The following is a 22,888-nucleotide window of genomic DNA, read 5'->3' on the forward strand; positions in this document are numbered from 1 at the left end:
TCAGGATACCATGCTCAGAGGTGAGGTGTGTGTGTGCAGAGAGGTGAATGGTGCTGTGTGTATCTGTGTGTGTAGGTGGAGGAGAGGGCAATGATGGGGCAGAAGGCAATGGTTGATGGTGAATGGGCAATAATGGGGGTGGTGGTGGGGAGGAGTAAATGATAAATGCAGTGTAATGGGCAATGATGGGGCAGAAGGCAATGATTGATGGTGAATGGGCAATAATGGGGGTGGTGGTGGGGAGGAGTAAATGATAAAGGCAGTGTAATGGGCAATGATGGGGTGGTGGGGGGAAATGACAATGGTGGTGGTGGAAAGGGCAATGATGGGGATGGTGGGGAAGGAAGAAATGATGGAGGCCATGAAATGGGCAATGGGGTGGGGGGGAAGAAGACAATGATGATGGAAGTGGAAAGGACAATGATGGGGTTGTGGGGGAGGAGGAAATGATGGAGGTGGTGGAATTGGTAATTATGGGGTGGTGGGAAAAGGCAATGATGGTGGTAGTGGAAAGGACAAAGATGGGATGGTGGGGAGGAGGAGGCAATGATGGAGGTGGTGGAATGGGCAATGATAGTAGTGGGGAGAAAGCATTGATACAGGTGGTGAAGAGGGCAATCAGGGGGGTGGGAGAGAGGGCAATAATGGATGCAGGGGAGGAGGACACTGAGGGGTGTGTGGGATTGATATGGGAGAAAGGGGGATTTATAATGGATTTAGGAACAGGGGTAGGTGGAGGAAGACATTATTATTGATTATTATGTCTAACACAGTCCCTTAGTATAAAGTGTACTCACTTATTATGTATAGCACAGTCACTTAGTATATAGTGTACTCATTTATGTATAGCACAGTCTCTTAGTGTATAGTGTACTCACTCATTATGTATAACACCATCCTTAGTTACATACTTTCCCCTTTTGTTATGTATAACACCGTTCCTTATTACGTACCATCCTCTCTAGTTATATATGATGCCCTCCCTTATTATATAGCTTCCTCTGCTGTTATGTAGAGTGCTGTCTCTTAAATAGTGTATTCTTGTTATTTTTATTTTTCACAGCACCATATTTTATTCCATAGTCCCCTCTCTTGTTAGATAGAAAAATGACTACTGATGGAGGAGCCGGTGATCAGACTATCAGTCCATCAGCTCCTCCTTTAGAAAAGAAGCTTTCCCATGAGACATCAGCAGTCATTGCATTATACAGCTAACAAAACAGGATGGTATGCAAGAAAAAACAGGGCTCTATAAAATCCAATATGTAAGGGGTGGTGCTGTACATAACAAAAGAGGGCACTGTATAATAAGGCAATATACATAACAAAGGAGACTATGTAATATATACTGTACATGTATGTGTGTGTGGCTATATAGATATATAATCATAAAGAAGGTCGGTTTTAGCATTTTGTGAACATGGTAAAAAAAAACAACTGTGGAACTGCATTTTTTTGCAATTTTATTAAACTTGGATTATTTTTCCTGTTTTCCAGTGCACAATATGTTAAAACCAATGATAATCAAAAGTGCAAGTTGTCCCGCAAAAAATAAGCCCACGTGGTCATTTTAACCAAAAAACAAAAGAGGTATGGCACTGGGAAGAAGGGAAGCAAAAAACCAAAATGCAGAAACTAAATTACCTTTGGTCATGAAGGGGTTAATACATAGAAGATTTTTCCAAACAAAATGCTTTCATGCTAATAAATACTCATATAAATTTCCAAACACTGACTACTCTACCTTTGATCATACAGTATGATCTACAGTATATGCAACATGAAAATCATGTATTAACTCTTTCAGTTTTCTATTTTCATAAATTTGAAAAAGATAAAACTGAACCTATTAAATTACAAACAATATTTCCCAAATGGTAATACAGGAAGACATAAATATTGCTACACACTCTCTCTAAATTCCAGATGAGTCATGAGTAAGACTGTCTAGTGCATTCAAAATGCATCGACTGGGTCATGTCGACCATGTACATTTTTCTTTTGTATGCACTATAATTTCTTTTGAAAAATGAATATAAAAGGAAAATACAGTCCTGTTGAGCCAGACTCCAATTTTTTCTATTTTCCTTATTGTGTTTTCTCTTTTTAAATAATAATGACAACCCAAAACATCCAAATGACCCTGATCAAAATTCCACATCCCCTGGTGATTTTGGCCTGATAACATGCACAGAAGTTGACACAAATGGGTTTGAATGGCTACTGAAGGCAACATTACCTCCTGTGACCTGTTGGCTTGTGATCAATGTGTGTGCATGAATGTTGAGAGAGTTTCTGGGATCCAGACAGACTCTTGCATCTTTCATCCAGCCACTGACATTTCTGGATTGTCAGTCATGGGGAAAGCACAAGAATTGTCAAAGGATCTATGGGAAAGGTTAGTTGAACTGTATAAAACAGGAAATGGATATAAAATGATATCCAAGGAATTTATAATGCCAGTCAGCAGCATTCAAACTGTGATTAATAAATGGAAAATAGGGGCTCTGTAAAAGCAAAACCACGGTCAGGTAGACTAATAAAAATGTTGTGCACAACTGCCAGGAAAATTGATTGGGTTGCACAGACAAACCCACAAATAACATCAGCTGAAATACAGGAGTCTCTGAAAACTAGCAGTGTGGCTGTTTCAAAATGCACAATAAGGAGGCACTTGAAGAAAAATTGGCTGCATGGTTGAGTCTCCAGAAGAAAGCCATTACTGCACAAATGCCACAAACGTATCTCGCTTACAATGCTCAAAACAGCACAGAGACAAGCCTCAAAACTTATGGAACAAGGTAATTTAGAGTAATGAGACGAAAATTGAACTTTTTGGCCACAACTAGTGATGAGCGAGTGTACTAGTTGCTCAGGTTTTCCCGAGCACGCTCAGGTGACCTCCGAGTATTTATGACTGCTCAGAGATTTAGTTTTCATCACGGCAGCTGAATGATATACAGCTACTAGTTAGGCTAAGTACATGTTGGGGTTGCCTGGTTGCTAGGGAATCCCCACATGTAATCAACCAGGCTAGTAGCTGTAAATCATTCAGCTGCCGCGATGAAAACAAAATCTCCGAGCAGTCATAAATACTCAGAGGTCACTCGAGCGCGCTTTGGAAAACCCTAGCAATGAGTACACTCGCTCATCACTAGCCACAACCATAAATGTTACATTTGGAGAGAGGTCAACAAGGCCTATGATGAAAGGAACACCATTCCTACATTAAAGCACGGCGGTGGATCACTGCTGTTTTGGGGATGTGTGAGCTATAAAGGCACATGAAACTTGGTCAAAGTTGAAGGAAAGATGAATGCAGCACGTTATCATCATATACTGGAGGCACATTTGCACTCATCAGCTCGGAAGCTGTGCATGGGTCATACTTGGACATTCCAACATGACAACGATCCAAAACATAAGGCCAAGTCAACCTGTCATTGGCTACAACAGACCAAAGTGAAAGTTTTGGAGTGGCCATCTCAGTCACCTGACCTCAATACAATTGAGCCACTCTGGGGAGATCTCAAGCACTCAGTTCATGCTAGACAGCCCAGGAATTAGCAGGAACTGGAGGCTTTTTGCCCAGAAGATTGAGCAACTTTATCATCTGAGAAAATAAAGAACCTCATCCAAAACTACTGCAAAAGACTTCAAGCTGTCAATGATGCTAGAGGGGGCATTACATAGTATTAAGAAATGGGGCATGTGAACTTTTGATCAGGGTCATTTGGATGTTTTCAGTTATCACTATGATTTAAAAAGAGAAAACACAGTAGTTTGACAATAAATGGCTTCACCCAACCACTAAACATGAGTGGACACAAAGTTTTGGTATTATCATTCGTATTCTCTGAAAAAAGGCCAAGAAAGCAAAAATTCTGCTGGGGTATGTAAACTTTTCAGCACATCTGTATCTGGCCAGATCCATTACATTTTCTTCTGCTTAAAGTCAGGCTTTGCAAGTAGCCTGGCGTGCTCCCATGTCTTGCATTTTCTAGGCCTATGTAAGCCTCACAAGACACACACCTGTGTATTGGCATTGTATTACAATTTTCTAGAAACTCTTTTAGTTTGTTTGTGCACAGTTCCTGTCCACAGGCTTCAGGTCGTCTCCTGAGTTACATGTCTGTGACATCCAGTAACCCTGTTGCATTTCAGTGGTCTTCAGGACTTCACCTGTTTGTATGTGGCTTCCAATAACCTTCCTATCTGTCAGTTTAAGACTTCACCAGCTTGCTTGCGGCTTCCATGACCCCATTTTAAGACTTTCAGATTTCTTTCACATCTCCACCTCTGGCTTTCAGAATTTCTGCTGTCTGCTTGCAGATTCTATGACCTCATTAAGACTTTCAGTTTGCATCTACGTATCAACCTGAGGATTTCAGTTTGCTTTGACATGTCTGCCTGGGTCTTTGAGGATGTCTCCTTGTTGCTTAACGGATAATTAATAGTTGGCTAAAACTTAAACTAGACAATCCTAAAATATATCATATGTCATGATTCCATCACTGACAGTGTCCTAAAGATGCTGTTTGTGGCAACTCAGCCACCCATGGTATCAAGGAGGTGCTTGTCTGTCAAGTATGGTGCATGAAAGCCCTGTCATCCTAGCTGTCCTATCTGGCAGGGTCTATAGGGTTTTCTCCAGGTGTCACCTATTCAGGGTGATTATCTGGCTATTTTGCTGGATAGCAATGGTTAGATGATTGGCAGTTGTAGCCTTGCTCATTAGTGTGTTGTTGTGTGTTCTGATTTCTTGATCTTTGCTGCCAGACCTGCGATTTACCCTTTGACTACTTGCTTGTATTGACCCATTTGCCTTTTATTCACTCTGACCTTAGTTACCTGACTCCGAACTTTGCCTTTGACTATCCTTTTGTTTTATCCCTTGGTCCTTGACTTACCCTTCTGGCTTTTGACCTTGGATTCCTTGACTTCCCATCCTAATAGATTGCATGTAAGAAGTGACTTAGGGTCCAACAACATTAATCAAACATTATGGACCGCTTTGATGTGGATAAGTTTGATGTATTTTAATACGGTCTAGTTTTTCCTTGCACTAAATATTAGATGGTATTGTGAAATTTACCTCAATGTATTGTATTACATAAGGTATCAAAAATGAAGTTACTATATTTTATTAACATATCTGTAAACTTGAGACATGGATGACCTTTGAAAAAATAATTCTTACAGATTTTTTTATACCTTTTTTTACATTTGAACCTTTTGAAATTTAAATTTAAAAAATTATGGAAAAATTTAATTCATCGTGAATCAATCAGTCTTGAATGATAATACTTCAAGGTCTCCAATTATTTGAAAAAAGTCAACCAAGACTGCATCCAATTCCGTTAACGCTTTTTATCTAAAAAATAAGTAATATCAAACTGACATTAGAGCAGATGGTATCCTGATAGTAACCAACAGTCTATTTAAAAACGCAGGGTACTTTTAATAAAAAACTAATCCAAAAATTATCCCTTCAAGTCATTTGTGATCAAGCAGTTACTTTCAGAACATTATCTAAAATTAATGGTGTCGCTATCAGAAAACATATCCTCCTGATGTGATACATCATCCGGGGATAAAGGAAGCCTGTATTTGATAATACTACTGACAAGATGGCTGGTACAAGTGGTGGTAATTAGATATGACCAGATATTTCAATGTTCAGTTTGGATTACGATTGCCGAATTTGCAATATTCACCTATTAATTCTTAGAACATTTGCAGAAAATAACTAAACGCCATTCAGGGCAATAGGGAGGCAACAACAAGCGCATTTACAACACCTTATAGTAGCCCCAAATGTAGACAAAACACTTAAAATGAGGGACAGATACCAGGAAAGTGGCCTTAATTCACAAACAGTAAAAATTGTGCATGTGAAGGTTCATGCATGTAGTAGTCAAATTATTGCACTTTTTACCTAGACTCAGTTTTTTTTGCAAAGTTGGCAGATTACATGAGTTGGCTCATCCTTTGCTGTGTCAAAAAAGGCCCAGGGCTAGTCAACCCTCTACCCATGCGATCTGCTGACCTGCAGATGCTGCTAGTCGAAGCCACAGTTGTGGCTGAGGATGCACTGCTCATCATGGCTGCATCACTACATGTCCGCGACTTATGGCACAACATAACCCCCTCGTCTTCCTCCTCAGATGATTTATTCAGCTGTTTGTCTTTATGTTCATGCCAACTGGGATCTAACACCTTATCATCATCATACTCTGTGTTATCACATTCCTCACCCTTGAAGTCACCCTCCTCCTCTTCCTGCCCTGACAGCACAGAACAGTCCGCGTGAGCCTCAGATATATGAGTCTCATTAGGATCACCTCCCCATGGGTTAACTTCTGATGATGAGGGTCAGGATGCTGTTCTAACCCTTCTTTGTCCTGCCTCAGATCAAAGCTAAAAAAATTTGGGCATCGGTGCAGATTTCCTCCTCTTCACTCTATGAAATTTTTGAGTACACTTCTGATGACCATGGCATAGAATGTGTGAACAGTTCTTCAGACTCACCCATCTGTGATTCCGTACATTCAGTTGTACAGTTGGAGAGTTGGGATGTGGGGGAAAGCAAGGGGAATTTGGGTGCCACCTCTGTGTACTCTTCTGGGTGTGATGTTGAGGTGGAGGAAGAGGAGGAAAGGCCACTTAAAGCTGCGCTTGCCATCCACTCAAGTACATGCTCTTTCTAGTCATCATCGACAAGGCGTACCACTGTGCGTCTGCCAAAGAAAGGTAGTGGTGTTGTCCATCCACTAAGAGAAGTTGTCTTTGCATAGGATGTGATGATGCTTCACTAGTAGTGATGAGCGAACGTGCTTGCCACTATTCGTTACTCACTCGAGTATTGGGGTACTCGGGGTACTTGCCGAGCAGCAAATATTTCCAGGATTATTCGGTGGTAACTGCAGTCTCCACCCAGCAGTTTGGGCGGACTTTAGAGACCCAATCATGGTGCAGGGATTGTCTGCCAGGCCATGAAACGCCACAGCCATCTTTGTTGTGGTCGTGCAGTGATTGGCTGGGCCATACAGAATCATCCCGAGTATAAGGGTATGTATCCACGTTCAGGATTGCATCAGGATTTGGTCAGGATTTTTCATCAGTATTTGTAAGCCAAAACCAGGAGTGGGTGATAAATGCAAAAGCGGAGCATATGTTTCTATTATACTTTTCCTCTAATTGTTCCACTCCTGGTTTTGGCTTACAAATACTGATGGAAAATCCTGACCAAATCCTGATGCAATCCTGAACGTGGACACATACCCTAAGAGACCAGGCGCCGCCCTGCTCACCGCATTCTGTTCCTGTTTTAGTGAGAGTAGGGAGAGCTGCTGCTGAGATAGGGTCAGAATCGTGGTTTTAGAGTTTGTGTAGGTCTGCACCTTTTACATCCACAACTCCTGAGAAACCAACAGTCCTTTTTAGGGCTAATTCGTGGGTCCTGATATTGCAACGCTAGGCAGGCAGGGCAGAGCATATCCACATCAGTGCAAGGCCTGCAGTCACTGTATGTGTGTCCATTGCTCTCACTGCATCCTTCCCAAAGCTCCATAACCGCCTGCTGCTGCAGCTTATTTACTGTCTATATACCTTTTTTTTCCACAAATTCCCCTCCCCCCAAAAAATATATACAGTCTGTTCTGTCAGACTGAGGCCTGTTGAAAAGTGATAGTTTGTATTGCATACGTAGCATAGTTGTGTGAGCTACCCTTGTGCCCCTTTTTTTGATGTTTTAAATTCACCGAAAAAGGCCTCATATACCTCTGTGCTCTAAGTTTGGGCATTGGAGGCCGGTGTACTTATTTTGTGGCTGTGTGATACTCAAATTCTATACAGCGCTATTTAGCATCCAAAAAAATTCAAAGGCCACAGATTTGCCAGTGTGGTATTTCCGTTGCAGCCTTCAACTGTCATATATCTCTGTGCTCCAAGTTTGGTCATTGGAGGCCGGTGTACATATTTTGTGGCTGTGTGATACTCAAATTCTATGCAGCGCTATTTAGCATCCAAAAAAATTGAAAGGCCACAGATTTGCCAGTGTGGTATTTCCGTTACAGGAAAATAACAAAAAAGAAAAAAGCTGCTGACCAACACCAGGGATCACCATAAACAATTAGAATATTTTATTGAAGGAGTACAAAACAGACCACACTGATAAAAACATTTAAAAAGTCACTAACATGACATATTCGGAAGAAAAAAGACTAGACCAATGACAGTATGCACACCCATGAATCGTACAAAAAAATCAACCAATTTTATTAACGCCTCAAAAAAGACACTCATGGAATAAAACCATTTAAAAATGCCTGAATACAGGACCAATAGCCCTCACCCCTAGGTACAAAATACATAATACAGCATAACCATAATATGAATTATTATTGCCAATCCAAATGAAATAATATACTTGGTTATATGTATACAGAAATATATATATATATATATATATATATATATATATATATATATATATATATATATATATATATATATATATATATATACACTCACCGGCCACTTTATTAGGTACACCTGTCCAACTTCTTGTTAACACTTAATTTCTAATCAGCCAATCACATGGCGGCAACTCAGTGCATTTAGGCATGTAGACATGGTCAAGACAATCTCCTGCAGTTCAAACCGAGCATCAGTATGGGGAAGAAAGGTGATTTGAGTGCCTTTGAACGTGGCATGGTTGTTGGTGCCAGAAGGGCTGGACTGAGTATTTCAGAAACTGCTGATCTACTGGGATTTTCACGCACAACCATCTCTAGGGTTTACAGAGAATGGTCCGAAAAAGAAAAAAAATCCAGTGAGCGGCAGTTCTGTGGGCGGAAATGCCTTGTTGATGCCAGAGGTCAGAGGAGAATGGGCAGACTGGTTCGAGCTGATAGAAAGGCAACAGTGACTCAAATCGCCACCCGTTACAACCAAGGTAGGCCTAAGAGCATCTCTGAACGCACAGTGCGTCGAACTTTGAGGCAGATGGGCTACAGCAGCAGAAGACCACACCGGGTACCACTCCTTTCAGCTAAGAACAGGAAACTGAGGCTACAATTTGTACAAGCTCATCGAAATTGGACAGTAGAAGATTGGAAAAACGTTGCTTGGTCTGATGAGTCTCGATTTCTGCTGCGACATTCGGATGGTAGGGTCAGAATTTGGCGTAAACAACATGAAAGCATGGATCCATCCTGCCTTGTATGGAGCATCTTTGGGATGTGCAGCCGACAAATCTGCGGCAACTGTGTGATGCCATCATGTCAATATGGACCAAAATCTCTGAGGAATGCTTCCAGCACCTTGTTGAATCTATGCCACGAAGAATTGAGGCAGTTCTGAAGGCAAAAGGGGGTCCAACCCGTTACTAGCATGGTGTACCTAATAAAGTGGCCGGTGAGTGTATATATATAGTCTCATGTTCCCGGGTATGATGTCTCAAACGGCGCAAAGATATGCCAACATATTGTATAGTACATGCAAAGCAAAAAGAATTAAATGGGAACATACAATTCACTAAAGTCACACATGGATATTATAATAATCCCATATATTGAACATACCAGTTTGTAGTGTTATATTAGCATGCTCAGTGCCCAAACACACATATACCAAAGAATAATCATACGGGTATGCCCGTCACAATATATGCTTAGGCTATGTATCCAGGTCCCAACCAGATATAGAGCAGGCCACCCGAGATCATTTGAGGGGTATACTGGCAGTCAAGAGACCCCATATACTGAGTGTGCTAACTTGCAGTATTATATTGGCATGCTCAATGCCCAAACTGATGATGGCACCTGTAAATCTGTCCCTATGTATGCCAAGGCTATATACCTAGGTCCAACGAAGTATAGGACAAGCCACCCATGATTATTTGGAGGGTGGGTAACCAGTAAAAGGCCATAGGCTCAAGGGTTGAGCTAAATAGAGCAAGCAACCATCAGGAATAAAAGAGACAGCACCGGTGCTGAGAAACACCGTGGACGAACCCAGAGAAAGCAAGAGACAAAGTAAGGGGTGAGGCAAGAGCCCCACGCGTATCGCTGCGGCAGCTACTAGTTACCCACCCTCCAAATAATCATGGGTGGCTTGTCCTATACTTAGTTGGACCTAGGTATATAGCCTTGGCATACATAGGGACAGATTTACCGGTGCCATCATCAGTTTGGGCATTGAGCATGCCAATATAATACTGCAAGTTAGCACACTCAGTATATGGGGTCTCTTGACTGGCAGTATACCCCTCAAATGATCTCGGGTGGCCTGCTCTATATCTGGTTGGGACCTGGATACATAGCCTAAGCATATATTGTGATGGGCATACCGGTACGACTATTCTTTGGTATATGTGTGTTTGGGCACTGAGCATGCTAATATAACACTACAAACTGGTATGTTCAATATATGGGATTATTATAATATCCATGTGTTACTTTAGTGAATTGTATGTTCCCATTTAATTATTTTTGCCTTGTATGTACTATACAATATGTTGGCATATCTTTGCGCCATTTGAGACATCATACCCAGGAACATGAGACTATATATATATATATATATATATATATATATATATATATATATATATATATATATATATATATATATATATATATATATATATATATATACAGTATATATATATATATATATATATATATATATATATATATATATATATATATATATATATATATACAGTATATATATATATATATATATATATATATATATATATATATATATATATATATATATATATATATATATATATATTTCTGTATACATATAACCAAGTATATTATTTCATTTGGATTGGCAATAATAATTCATATTATGGTTATGCTGTATTATGTATTTTGTACCTAGGGGTGAGGACTATTGGTCCTGTATTCAGGCATTTTTAAATGGTTTTATTCCATGTGTGTCTTTTTTGAGGTGTTAATAAAATTGGTTGATTTTTTTGTACAATTCATGGGTGTGCATACCATCATTGGTCTAGTCTTTTTTCTTCCGAATTTGTCCTAGTTTCTTACAGACCAGGTTTTGCACCCTGCTTCAGCATTTATACAGGGGTGCACCCCTTATACCTATATTCTCACTAACATGACATAATCACAGCACATTTTGCTTATAATGAAGCCGTTACCGCCATCAACCGTCATATATCTCTGTGCTCTAAGTTTGGGCATTGGCGGCTAGTGTACTTATTTTGTGGGTGTGTGATACTAAAATTCTATACAGTGCTATTTAGCATAAATTAACTTAAAAAAAAAAGAATACAGTTTGTTAGGTCAGGCTGAGGCCTGCCTGGTGTTTGGGTTTGAAAAATTGTAGATTTGCAGGCATACTGATCACATATTATTTCACTAGTAATAAAGACATTTGTGTTGAGCATTTGAAATAGTGCAGTAATCCATTTAAAATGGTGAAGGCAAGGGGCAAGGGACGGGGAAGTGGACGTGATGCTGATGGTGCATCCAGAGGATGAGGCCATAGGCAAGGTGAAAGTGGGTAACAGCAAAGACCCACATCTTCTCGCTCGACCTTCCTGTCCCAGTTTCTGGGGAACCGAAGCACACCACTATTGAAACCAGAGCAGTGTGAAACTGTTGTTGGTTGGATAGCGGATAATGCTTCCAGTCACTTAGCCACCATCACCACCTTGTCTTCCACATGGTCAAGTCTGAGTAGCCGTGAGTGTGGCCAGGATATTACTCACCCTGATCCTCCATCCTCCCTCCATGCTGAGTGCCCTGAGACAACTGATGCCACACTTGGACACTCTGAAGAGCTGTTCAGTTTTCCATTTCAAGATTCAGAAATCTCTGTCGGTCAACTTGAAGTGGGGAAAGATGAGATCACATGTAGAGCTGCCCAAAGCTTTGACCAGCCCCGGTCACATGAAGGCGATGGTGGGAAAGTGTCACAAGAGGTGGACGATGATGAGACACAATTGCAGAGAGTCGGGAGGAGGAGCTGGGTGCGGATGTGGAAGACGAGGTGGTGGATGACATAGTGACTGACCCAACCTGGCAGAAGGACATGCATAGTGAGGACAGCAGCACAAATGGGGAAGGAGGCATATCCCCCCAACAGGCAGGAGGAAGCAGTCTGGTGGCCACCGACAGAAGGCGTGCATCCATTTCCTGTAACAGCAACATGAGTGAAGTTGCCATTCCACCTTTGAGATCTTCCCGAGTCTGGCTATTTTTTAAAGACTCTGCCGATAACCCCAAACAGACCATTTGCAGCACCTGCCATGCCCGCATCAGAAGGGGTAGCAAAACAACCAGCCTGACCACCATCAGCATGATCAGGCACATGCTAGCAAAGCACCCGACTTTGTGGGCCAAACCCCAGGTTTCAGGACCACTGCCTGCTGGTCACACCACTGCTTCTTCCACTGTTTTGCGTAGAAGCCAATCCCTAGTATACCGTGCATGTGAAGATGCCTCTACCCCTGCACCTGTTGTGACCATCAGCATCATCAGAATGCGTGTCCATGTCCTGGTCCCAGCACAGCGTTCATTTGTCTATAACCCAGTCTTTGGAACTCAAGCGGAAATACCCAGCCAATGCCCCACAGGCCACAGTCCCCAATTCTAATATTTCTCTTCTACTTGTGCGAGAAATGCTGCCTTTTAGGCTTGTTCAGATGGAAGCTTTCTGCTACCTGATGGCGGCAGCCGTCTTAAGGTACTCGGTCCCCAGTCGCCACTATTTCTCCCGCTGTGCCATATCGGCATTACAGCAGCATGTGTCCCACAACATTACCCGTGCCCTCAACAATGCTGTTACATGGAAAGTCCATCTAACCATGGACACATGGACAAGTGCTTGTGGGCAGGGATGGTACATCTCTATGACGGCACACTGGGTTAACATAATGGAAGCCAGGACCCAGTCAGACCTTGGGATGGAACACATCTTCCCCACGCCGAGGACTGCTGGCCCTACATCAATCAGGGTTGCCCCACAGTCTACAGCTCCTGCACCTCCTCCTCTTCTTCCTCCATCTCTGAAATCAACACATCAGTCAGAAGCTGGAAGTACTACAACACTGCCTCAGCCAAGCGGCAACAGGCTGTGCTGAAGCTAATCTGCGTAGGAGACAAACCGCACAATGCAGAAGAGTTGTAGACAGCGCTGAAAGAGCAGTCAGATGTTTGGATGACACCGCTGAACCTACAGCCAGGCATGGTCATGTATGACAATGGCCGTAACCTTGTGGCGGCTGTGAGGCAAGGTGAGCTCCCACACATACCTTACTTGACCCATGTGCTTAACCTCGTTGTTCAACATTTTCTGAAAAGCTACCCGGAGCTACTGTATCTGCTAGTGAAAGTATGCCATCTGCCTGCCTTTTTGGAAAGTCAGCTACAGCTTAAGCCACCCTTGCCATGCTTCAGCAGCGGTTTCAGCTTTCAGCTCACCGACTGTTGTGTGATGTCCTCACGAGCTGGAACTCTACGCTGCATATGTTGGAAAAGATTTGTGAGCAGAAGAGGGCCGTTGTTGACTACCAACATCAACAAGACCATCGAATTTCAGGTCAGACTCCACACATAAGACCTCAAGAGTGGACATGGATGTCAGACATATGTAACATCCTCCAAAACTTTGCGTACTGCACCAAGATGGTGAGCGGCGATAACGCCATAATTAGCATCACCATCCCGCTTTTCAGCATTCTGAAAAATTCTCTGCTCACAATCTAATAGGATGCATTGCAGGCAGAGCACGAGGACATGGAGCAAGGAAACATACAGGGGAATTTGTTGTGAATTCCATTTCTCGGACTCCCTCCTGTTGTCATGAATGGTACTTTGTTAGTTCTGCTCTTGGACTCCTTCTGGTGGCTTTGAGCGGAACTGCTGGTCTCTGAGGTTTGCTTTCTCAGCTGCCCTCGTTTATTGTTATGCTTGCTTCCCTATTTAACTCTACTCAGAACGTTACTTCATGCCAGCTGTCAATGTTTCAGTATTGGTTCAGATCTCTCTTGGACTTCTCTGAGGACCTGTCTACTCCAGCAGAAGCTAAGTCCCTGCTAGTTCATTTGTTGTTACTGCTGCCTGAATATATTTCTTAGTACTGCTAAACTCTAGTCCAGCTTGCTATCATGATATTTCCTTGCTAGCTGGAAGCTCTGGGGGTGCAGTGTTGCACCTCCACACCGTGAGTCAGTGTGGGGGTCTTTTTGCATACTCTGCGTGTTTTTTTGTAGTTTTTGTGCTGACCGCATAGTTTCCTTTTCTTTCCTCTGACTATTTAGTGAAGTCTGGCCTCCTTTGCTAAAACCTGTTTCATTCCTGTGTTTGTGACTTTCCTCTTAACTCACAGTCAATATATGTGAGGGGCTACCTTTACCTTTGGGGAATTTCTCTGAGGCAAGGTTAGGCTTCTATTTCTATCTTTAGGGGTAGTTAGCTCTTAGGCTGTGAAGAGGCGTCTAGGGAGAGTTAGGTACGCTCCACGGCTATTTCTAGTGTGTGTGATAGGAGTAGGGTTTGCGGTCAGCAGAGTTCCCACTTTCCCAGAGCTTGTTCTGATTACTAGTTTACTCATCAGGTCATTCCGGGTGCTCCTAACCACCAGGTCCATAACAGGAATTACACTCAGCCCAGCCTCATGTCTTCTCAATGTGGATTGGTAGGCAATGAGGAGGAGGAAGAACAGGAGCTACTTTCATGCGCTATAGACGTTACTACAACAATATCTGTATTAGCTTCTGTTCAGCGGGGATAGCCTGAGGACAGGGAGGAGGAGAATGAGGATGAGTAGGAGGAGGACAGCATGGTCAGTTGTCCTGTTGGTGAGGACATGGAAGTCTTGCCTGTTAGCAGTCTGGCACTCAGGGCTGACCTTATGTTGTGATGCATTTCACGTGACCCTCAGATTATCAAAATGTTGGGTGACACTCATTATTGGTTGGTGAAACTTCTAGACCCAAGCTACAAGGAGAACTTTCAATATCTTCTGCCTGAGACAGAGAGGTGTGCTAAAATGTTGCAGTACCACAGGGCCCTTGTAGCAGAATTACTTAGAAAATTCCCATGTGAGAACGCTGGCAGCAGATGTCAGAGTTTGTTGTACAACCAAGGACTCCAAGCAAGAGAGACAGAAGTACAATCCAGCCCAGGCAGGGGAACAATGACAAAGTTCTGGGACAGTTTTCTCAGACTCTCCCATCTTGGTGGCACAGAGGCAAGGGATGCTGTCACAAGAAGTGCAATGTTTGGGAAGATAGTGAGGGAGTACCTTGCAGATCGTACAAACGTCCTCTGTGATTCCTCTGTGCTTTTTAATTATTGGGTATCCAAGCTGGACACGTGGCATGAACTGGCTCTCTACTCTTTGGAGGTCCTGGCTTGCACTGCTACTAGCGTTCTGTCAGAGAGGGTATTTAGTGCTGCTGGTGGAATTATAACAGATAAGCGCATCAGCCTGCCAACTGAAAATGCTGACAGGCTGACCCTTATAAAAATAAACAAGGCCTGGATTGGGAAAGACTTCTTTACACCACCAAGTGAAAACAGTGAAACTTAACCTCATATGGGTATACGCATCCAGATTTGGTCTGTTTGTTCTTATCATCCTCCTTATCCTCATCCTCCTCATCCAGAACCACTATCTCACCTGGGTGAATGTGTTCTGTACGGTGCATTTTGGCCAAGGGTGCTGTGATGGAACTCTTTTATTTTAAAAATAAAGGATTTTACAATGGGGAATTGGGCATGACGTTACATTGGGCCTAGTTCTTAATTCTATCTCCTGCAATCTGTCCTGTACCTGGCAGTAGATCACCAGGGTGAACGTGCTCTGTACTCTGCATGTTGGCCAAGGGGCATGTGATGGCACTCTTGTATTAAAAAAAAGGATTTTACATTGGAAAATTGGGCATGACATTACATTGGGTCTACTCTTTGTCTCATGTAATCTGTCCTGTACCTGCCAGTAAATCACCAGGGTGAACGTGGTCTGTTCAGGGCATTTAGACCAAGGGTGCTCTAATGGCACTCTTTTATTTTTTTAAAAAAGGACAACACATTGGGGAATTGGGCATGGCATTACATTGGGCCGACTTCTTAACTCGGTCTCCTGCAATCTAAAATGTACGTGCCACTTGATCACCAGGGTGAACGTGCTTTGTACTGTTATAGGCCGTTGAAGTTTGGGCTAGGGGCATGCGATGGCACTAGTGTATTTTTAAAAAGGTACCCCCATTGGGGAATTGTTTGGCAGATCATGCACTACATTAATAGTCTCAGAGACCCACACCACTACATTGGCCCTAATTCTTAACTCTGTCTCCTGCAATGTCTCTTCCTTATCTCCGATGACATGACCAGGGTGCACGTGCTCAGTACTGTTATAGTACTGTTATAGGCCGGAGATTTTTTGTGCACGGGGGCTGTGAAGGCACTATTTCATTTTGTAAAAACTGGACCCCACATTGGAGAATTGGGCATTGCATTACATTGGGCCTACCTCTTAAGTCTGTCTCCTGCAATGTGTCCCTTAACTGTCACTAGATGACCAGGGTGCACGTGCTCAGTACTGTTATAGGCCGGTGAATTTTGGGCAAGTGGCTGTGATGGCACTCTATTTTTAAGTCCAAAAAGGACAACACATTGATGAATTGGGCATGACATTTATTTGGGCCTATTTCTTAACTCGGTCTCCTGCAATCTGTCCTGTACCTGCCAGTAGATCACAAGCAAGAATGTGGTCTGTCTGGGGAATTTAGGTCTAGGAGGCTGTGATGGCACTATTTTAATCAGTCCAAAAAGGACCCCACATTGGGCAATTGGGCATGGCATTCAATTGGGTCTACATCTTAACTCTGTCTCCTGCAAAGTCTTTTGTTTAACTGCCACTAGATAACAAGGGTGAACTTGCTTTGTACTGTTAAAGGCCGGTGAAGTTTGGTCAAGGGGGGCTTTGATGGCATTAGTCTATTTTTAAAAAAGGTGCCCCCCATTGGTGAAACCACATCCTTGTTGGAAAACACTTCATAACATTTGTGTACCTTAAAGAGCTCACTTGAAAAACTCCTTTTTGTGTTGCCTGGTTGCTAACATTGGACACAATACACTTCATAAATTTGATAAAGCAATGCTGTTACTTTGCCTCGGTAGTTCATTAACAATATAGCTTTGTCCACTATATTTGTTTCTCTCCTTGTGAGCCTTAACTTTGTCTGCCTCAAATGTACAAATGGAGAATATACAAATGGCGATTTGTAAACAAGATTGAAATACTGTATACCGAATGCATTCAGACAATCACATAGCTGCATTTCTTGTAAAATATTTAGAGATGTGACAGACAATCCTCATAGTGACACAATCTTGATAAATGTTTGTTTATTCACTTCACAAACAGTTCTAAGCCTCTATATGTTTGCTGTTTGTAATTGTAAAACACTAAGGTTTACTGAAACTATGCCAGTGGTGGTTTGATCTAAATCCTTGCAGCTTTTATTTTCTAGGGGTTATGGCCCCTCTTCTGATGACTCCATGATATCTCAGTTTCATCCAACCTTGAAAAGTGGCCACTTGAAGGTGTGGGTGAAACTAGAGTAACTACATAGTGTTATTCACTATATAAGACCAGAGAAACATAACTAAGACAGATGCCAAAACTGGGGTACCTGTACATGTACAGTATGCTGATACCTGCATAATTGGGGATGCCCATGCAGTGTATGTAATCTCCCAGGGGTTCTCTGTGTTTGCCTTGCTTCTCTGATATTCCAGACGGATGATGTTTAAAAACCTCTTGGTGATGATATAACTATACTGTATGTAGTTAATCTTCATATATACGTAATCACTATACTTATTTAATCCTAATATGTACTTTTTAACCTGTGTATGTTAACACATACAAAAGTGTACTCACTCACACTATTCAATCATACTATTCCTTGAATTTTGTAGTTTAAAATAAAATTGCCTTGTCTTGCAAGTATTTGCCTTTTTTAACGCTGTATCTGAACCTTAGTATTAAAAACATGTCAAATAAAATTGCAAAATTCTCCTGTAAATAATTATGAAAAGAGGGAACCATCATACCACTAAAAAATATGAATGAATTTTCCTGGGCCCATCCAGTATGTTGGTACCAAGGCCTAATGGGGTGCATATGACTACTGTATGCAGCAGGGCTCGCCTTCCTGCCAATGTATGAAACAAAGGAGTATGGAGCACACAATGCATATTGTGAAGTGGATTTTCATAGGCGCATGTACTATGTGGGTTCCAAGGCCTAATGGGGTGCATGTGACTGACTATGCAGCAGAGCTCGCCTTGCCGCCAATGTGTAAAACAAAGGAGTACGGGAGTACAAAATGCATACTGTGAAGTGGATTTTCCTGGGCACATCCAGTATGTGGGTTCCAAGGCCTAATGGGGTGCATATGACTGACTATGCAGCAGGGCTGGCATTGCCGCGAATGTACAAAACAAAGGAGTATGGAGAAGACAAAGCATATTGTGAAGTGGATTTTCATGGGCGCATCCACTATGTGGGTTCCAAGGCCTAATGGGGTGCATATGACTATGCAGCAGGGCTCGCTTTCCTGCCAATGTATAAAACAAAGGAGTATAGAGCATAAAATGCATATTGTGAAGTGGATTTTCTTGGGCCTATACAGTATGTGGGTTCAAAGGCTTTTTGGGGTGCATATGACTTGGTAGCAGGGCAGGCCTTGAATTCAGTGCAACACTTTTTCAGGAGTCCCCCCTGGATATCTTATGACAGGGGTATTGTGGTGCGTCGTAATTCTTAGCAGCCCATCCACTCACAGCATAGGCTACAACAGCTTAGGAGACCCACTGTTTCACAATGTCCCTTTAAGAACATTAATGCCACCTAATGCACCAGTAAAAATAGGCCCTGTGACTTTAAGAGTCCTTCCTCCGTAAATGAAACTAGATGGGTCTGCTTATATGTCACACACCACAAGGTCAGCTAGGGGTGTTAAATGTTACAATGACATTTCCCAGTGAACGCATTTGTAGTGGTTGAAAGCAATGTTAAAGTTGAAAAACGCTTCAAAAATGCAGCGTCTGAACTAAGCCTAAGTGGGAGAGGAAATTTTTGGTCTGGGGTTAAATATTTGGCCTTACAGGCAAGTCATTAACCTGCAAAGGATGTACCTTGACATATTTCCAAGCAAAACCCATTTTGGTATCGTTTTCATGTGTTTTTTGTGGCACCGGGAAAAATGGCATGAATCTCAGAAAAAAATGATTAAGGCTGTGAACTAGGAGTCAGTAATGCTTCCAGGTGCGATCCCCATGAGGTCCCTGTGTCATTTGAGCAGTGTTTCCATCATTTTCAGACATTTTTAGACCTTAAAAGGACCCCCGGCGTGGATCGCGGTAAAAAAACTCTGGTCTCCCATAGACTTACATTGGGCTCATTGTTCTGGCCGAGTACCCGAGTATTCCAATTTGCTCTACCCGAACAATGAGCACCCGAATATTTTAGTGCTCACCCATCACTATTCACTAGTGCTTTCACAAACATTACCACCTATCCCAAGTACACCTTGAACACAAAGCCTATATCCCTTTCCACCACAGTCTCACTTTTTCACAGTCATGTTGCTCAGATAGTGTGGTAGGAGCACAGTATTAGTAACAAAAAATTAGATTTTAAACTCAGCACCACCTCTGAAAATAGCTGAATTTCAGCGACAGTAATTTCCGAGTTGAAATATATCATGCAGTATCGTGTTAGTCACAGAAAAAAAGAATTGTTTGAATGTGGATGAGGCTGTATGACAAAGAAGTTATACTACAAACAAGTCAGGTCCCCTACTGTATGACACTAGTAACAAAATAATTCTTTAGTGGTTTATGCATCAGATTTCTATAACATACTAGATGCTGCAAACTATTTTAATGTCGGGTCCCCCACTATTCGACACTAGGAATAGAAGAACTTGTTTCCAGCCTCTGGATCAGGCCTCTAAAGCTTAATTTCAACCCAACAAAATGACAAAGTGTGATACGGCGGGTTGTCTAACTTTTTGCAACTGGAAAATTGTTTATTTTTGTATGTGCTTTAGAACTACAGACAGAGTCATATCACCGCCAATAAATGATAATGTGGGTTGCAGCAGTCTGTTTCACATTTAGCAACAGAAAAACTTTACATTTTTTAATGTGCCTTAGGTCTGCAGATAATTTCATATCATCGCAGCACTAAATGGCAAGGTGGAATACAGCAGGCTGTTTCACAATTAGATAGTTAAAAAATATTAACCCCTTAGGGACCCTGCCCTTTTTCATTTTTGCGTTTCTGTTTTTCCCTTCCCTTCCTCCTAGTGCCATAACTTTTTATTTTCCCGTCAATATGGCCATGTGAGGGCTTGTTGTTGGTGAGTTGTACTTTTGAAGACACCATTGGTTTTACCATGTTATGTACTCAAAATGAGAAAAAAATTCCAAGTGCGGTGAAATTCCCAAAAAGTGCAATTTGCAACTTTTTTTGCATTTTTTTTACCATGTTCATCAAATGCTAATACTGACCTGCCATTATGATTCTCCGGGTCATTAAAAGTCATAGATACCAAACAAGAAAGTAGTAAAGAACCAGCGCTCCTTCCAGGTGTAATGTTCCAAAAATATAAACTTTATTGAGCCATGTAGCAGCAACGTTTCGACCCGACCAAACAAGTCTAGGTTTTTTTTTATTTAAGTGGTGAAAAAAAATCCAAATTTAGTGAAAAAAAGGCTCTACATTCTAAAGCTCGTAGCTTCTCCTTTTTTCATGATCTTGGGGTTGGTTGAGGGCTCACTTTTTGCGTGCCGAGCTCACATTTTTATTGATACCATTTTGGTGCAGATACTATCTTTTGATCACCCGTTATTGCATTAAAAAAAAAGTAATTTTGGTGTTTTGACTTTTTTTCTCACTACTCGGCTTAGTGATCAGGTTAAGCCTTTTTTTCTAGATTCTAAAAATAGCTATACCAAATATGTGTATGTTTGATTTTTTGATTGTTTTATTTTGAATGGGGTGAAAGGGGGGTGATATAGAACTTTATTATTTTTAAAAAATATTTTTTAAAGCATTGTTTTTATAATTTTGCTATGCTTTAATAGTTTCCATGGGAGACTAGAAGCTGCCATAACCCGTTCGGCTCTGCTACATACAGGCGATGATCAGATCACCTGTATGTAGCAGAATTGCTGACTTGCTGTGAGCACCCACCACCAGGCGGCGCTCATTGCAATCTGGCACTGACAACCATAGAGGTCTCCGACCTCTGGTTTTCATGCCAACACACTGGTGACCTGCGTTCATGTGATGGGGTCACCGGTGGGCAGATTTCCGACCCAATGGATGGAAGCACATGCTAAATGCCGCTGTCAGAGTTTGACAGCAGCATTTAATGAGTTAATAGCCATGGGTGGATTCGTCGTTGTCCTGGGCACATGTCAGCTGTTCAAAACAGCTGACATGTAACGGGAAAGATGTGGGCTCACCGCAAGAGCCCACATCAAAGGGAGGGAAGCGACCTGTGCAGTACTAGTACGGTGGAGGTCTTAAAGGAGTTAATTAGAATTCTATACTTGTGCATGGAGCACAATAGAAGCACTGCACAACACATTTGTACGACATGTGCCAGGTTGGCTTTGTCTGTGGACCTCAGTAATGACCCCCCAAAAAAATTGCTGCCAGGTAAATTTAACATCCACACTGCATACTAGCTAGCTACACTATCTGACTGATATGCAACCGCCTATCGGACAGGCTAAAATCTTGCTGCTAACATTGCCAGTGTTAGGAGCAGTCTCTCTGCGATGTTACAATGTCAAAATGATGCTGAAACAAAATGTCCATTCTTTATATGGAGAGCAACATGTGATTTTAGCAGCCAATGACACAAGCCGTTGTGTCAGGACATTGTGGTGTTTCCTGCACCCTAATTGGCTAACGGCAATGTGCACAAAGTTAGTGAAAAGAATACTGTTTTCAAGAACACCGTGCCTCTTAACTCTGCAAACCTTCTTCCCTCATCAAAGACGTGCCATATGTTTGGTGATCATTTTCTGAGCAAATTCGCTCATCACTACCCGGAAGTTAAAATCAAGACAAAGTCTCGCCCTATTATAACAGGGTGTAATAGGTAATGGACAATTCCAACCTCATGGAACTTGGTGCTACAGTTTGTGTCACTTGCCACTTGAGCCACAGGGTAGACTTTAGTGTCTCCATGAATACATCAGACACCAACCTCAATGTGGCCCTCACTAGAGTTTACTGTCATTGACACATCATCTCTGAAATGTAGCTCTAGTTCCCATCTTTTGGGTGTCAGTCCCCTTAAGGAACATCAATATGGAGTTTTTAAGACCCTATACTTCCTCAAGGAACTGTCTTCCACTTGGCACCTTTCCATCAGGCTCATCAGGTCATCGGCATTCCGGGGATCTCCATGGCAACCTAGAACTGCAGCGGCCTCAGAAGGGAGTGTATGAACCTGTCCATGAATACCTGTTCCAACATCTGCGCTGGGGAGAAGGATTCCACTTGCACCCACTGCTGAACCAGATGTAATAGATTGAACATTTCTGACTAGGTTGGTTCGTAACTGTGATAGGCCCAGTGGTGCACCCATTGCGCCCTGACACTCAGAGTTACTCCTAAGTGTGCCAATATCTCCGTTTTCAATTTGGAGCAATCTTTTGCATCCTGAAGGTAAGTTAAGGTCATAATAGACATTCTGCGGTTCCCCCATTAGATATGACACCAGAACCTCTGCCCATTGCGCCAAAGGCAGTTTCTCCCATTCCGCCACCCTTTTGCACCCTATCAAGTACGCCTTGACATCGTC

The sequence above is a fragment of the Ranitomeya variabilis genome, chromosome 4 (genome assembly GCF_051348905.1).
Source record: "Ranitomeya variabilis isolate aRanVar5 chromosome 4, aRanVar5.hap1, whole genome shotgun sequence".
NCBI classification, from domain to species: Eukaryota; Metazoa; Chordata; class Amphibia; order Anura; family Dendrobatidae; genus Ranitomeya; species Ranitomeya variabilis.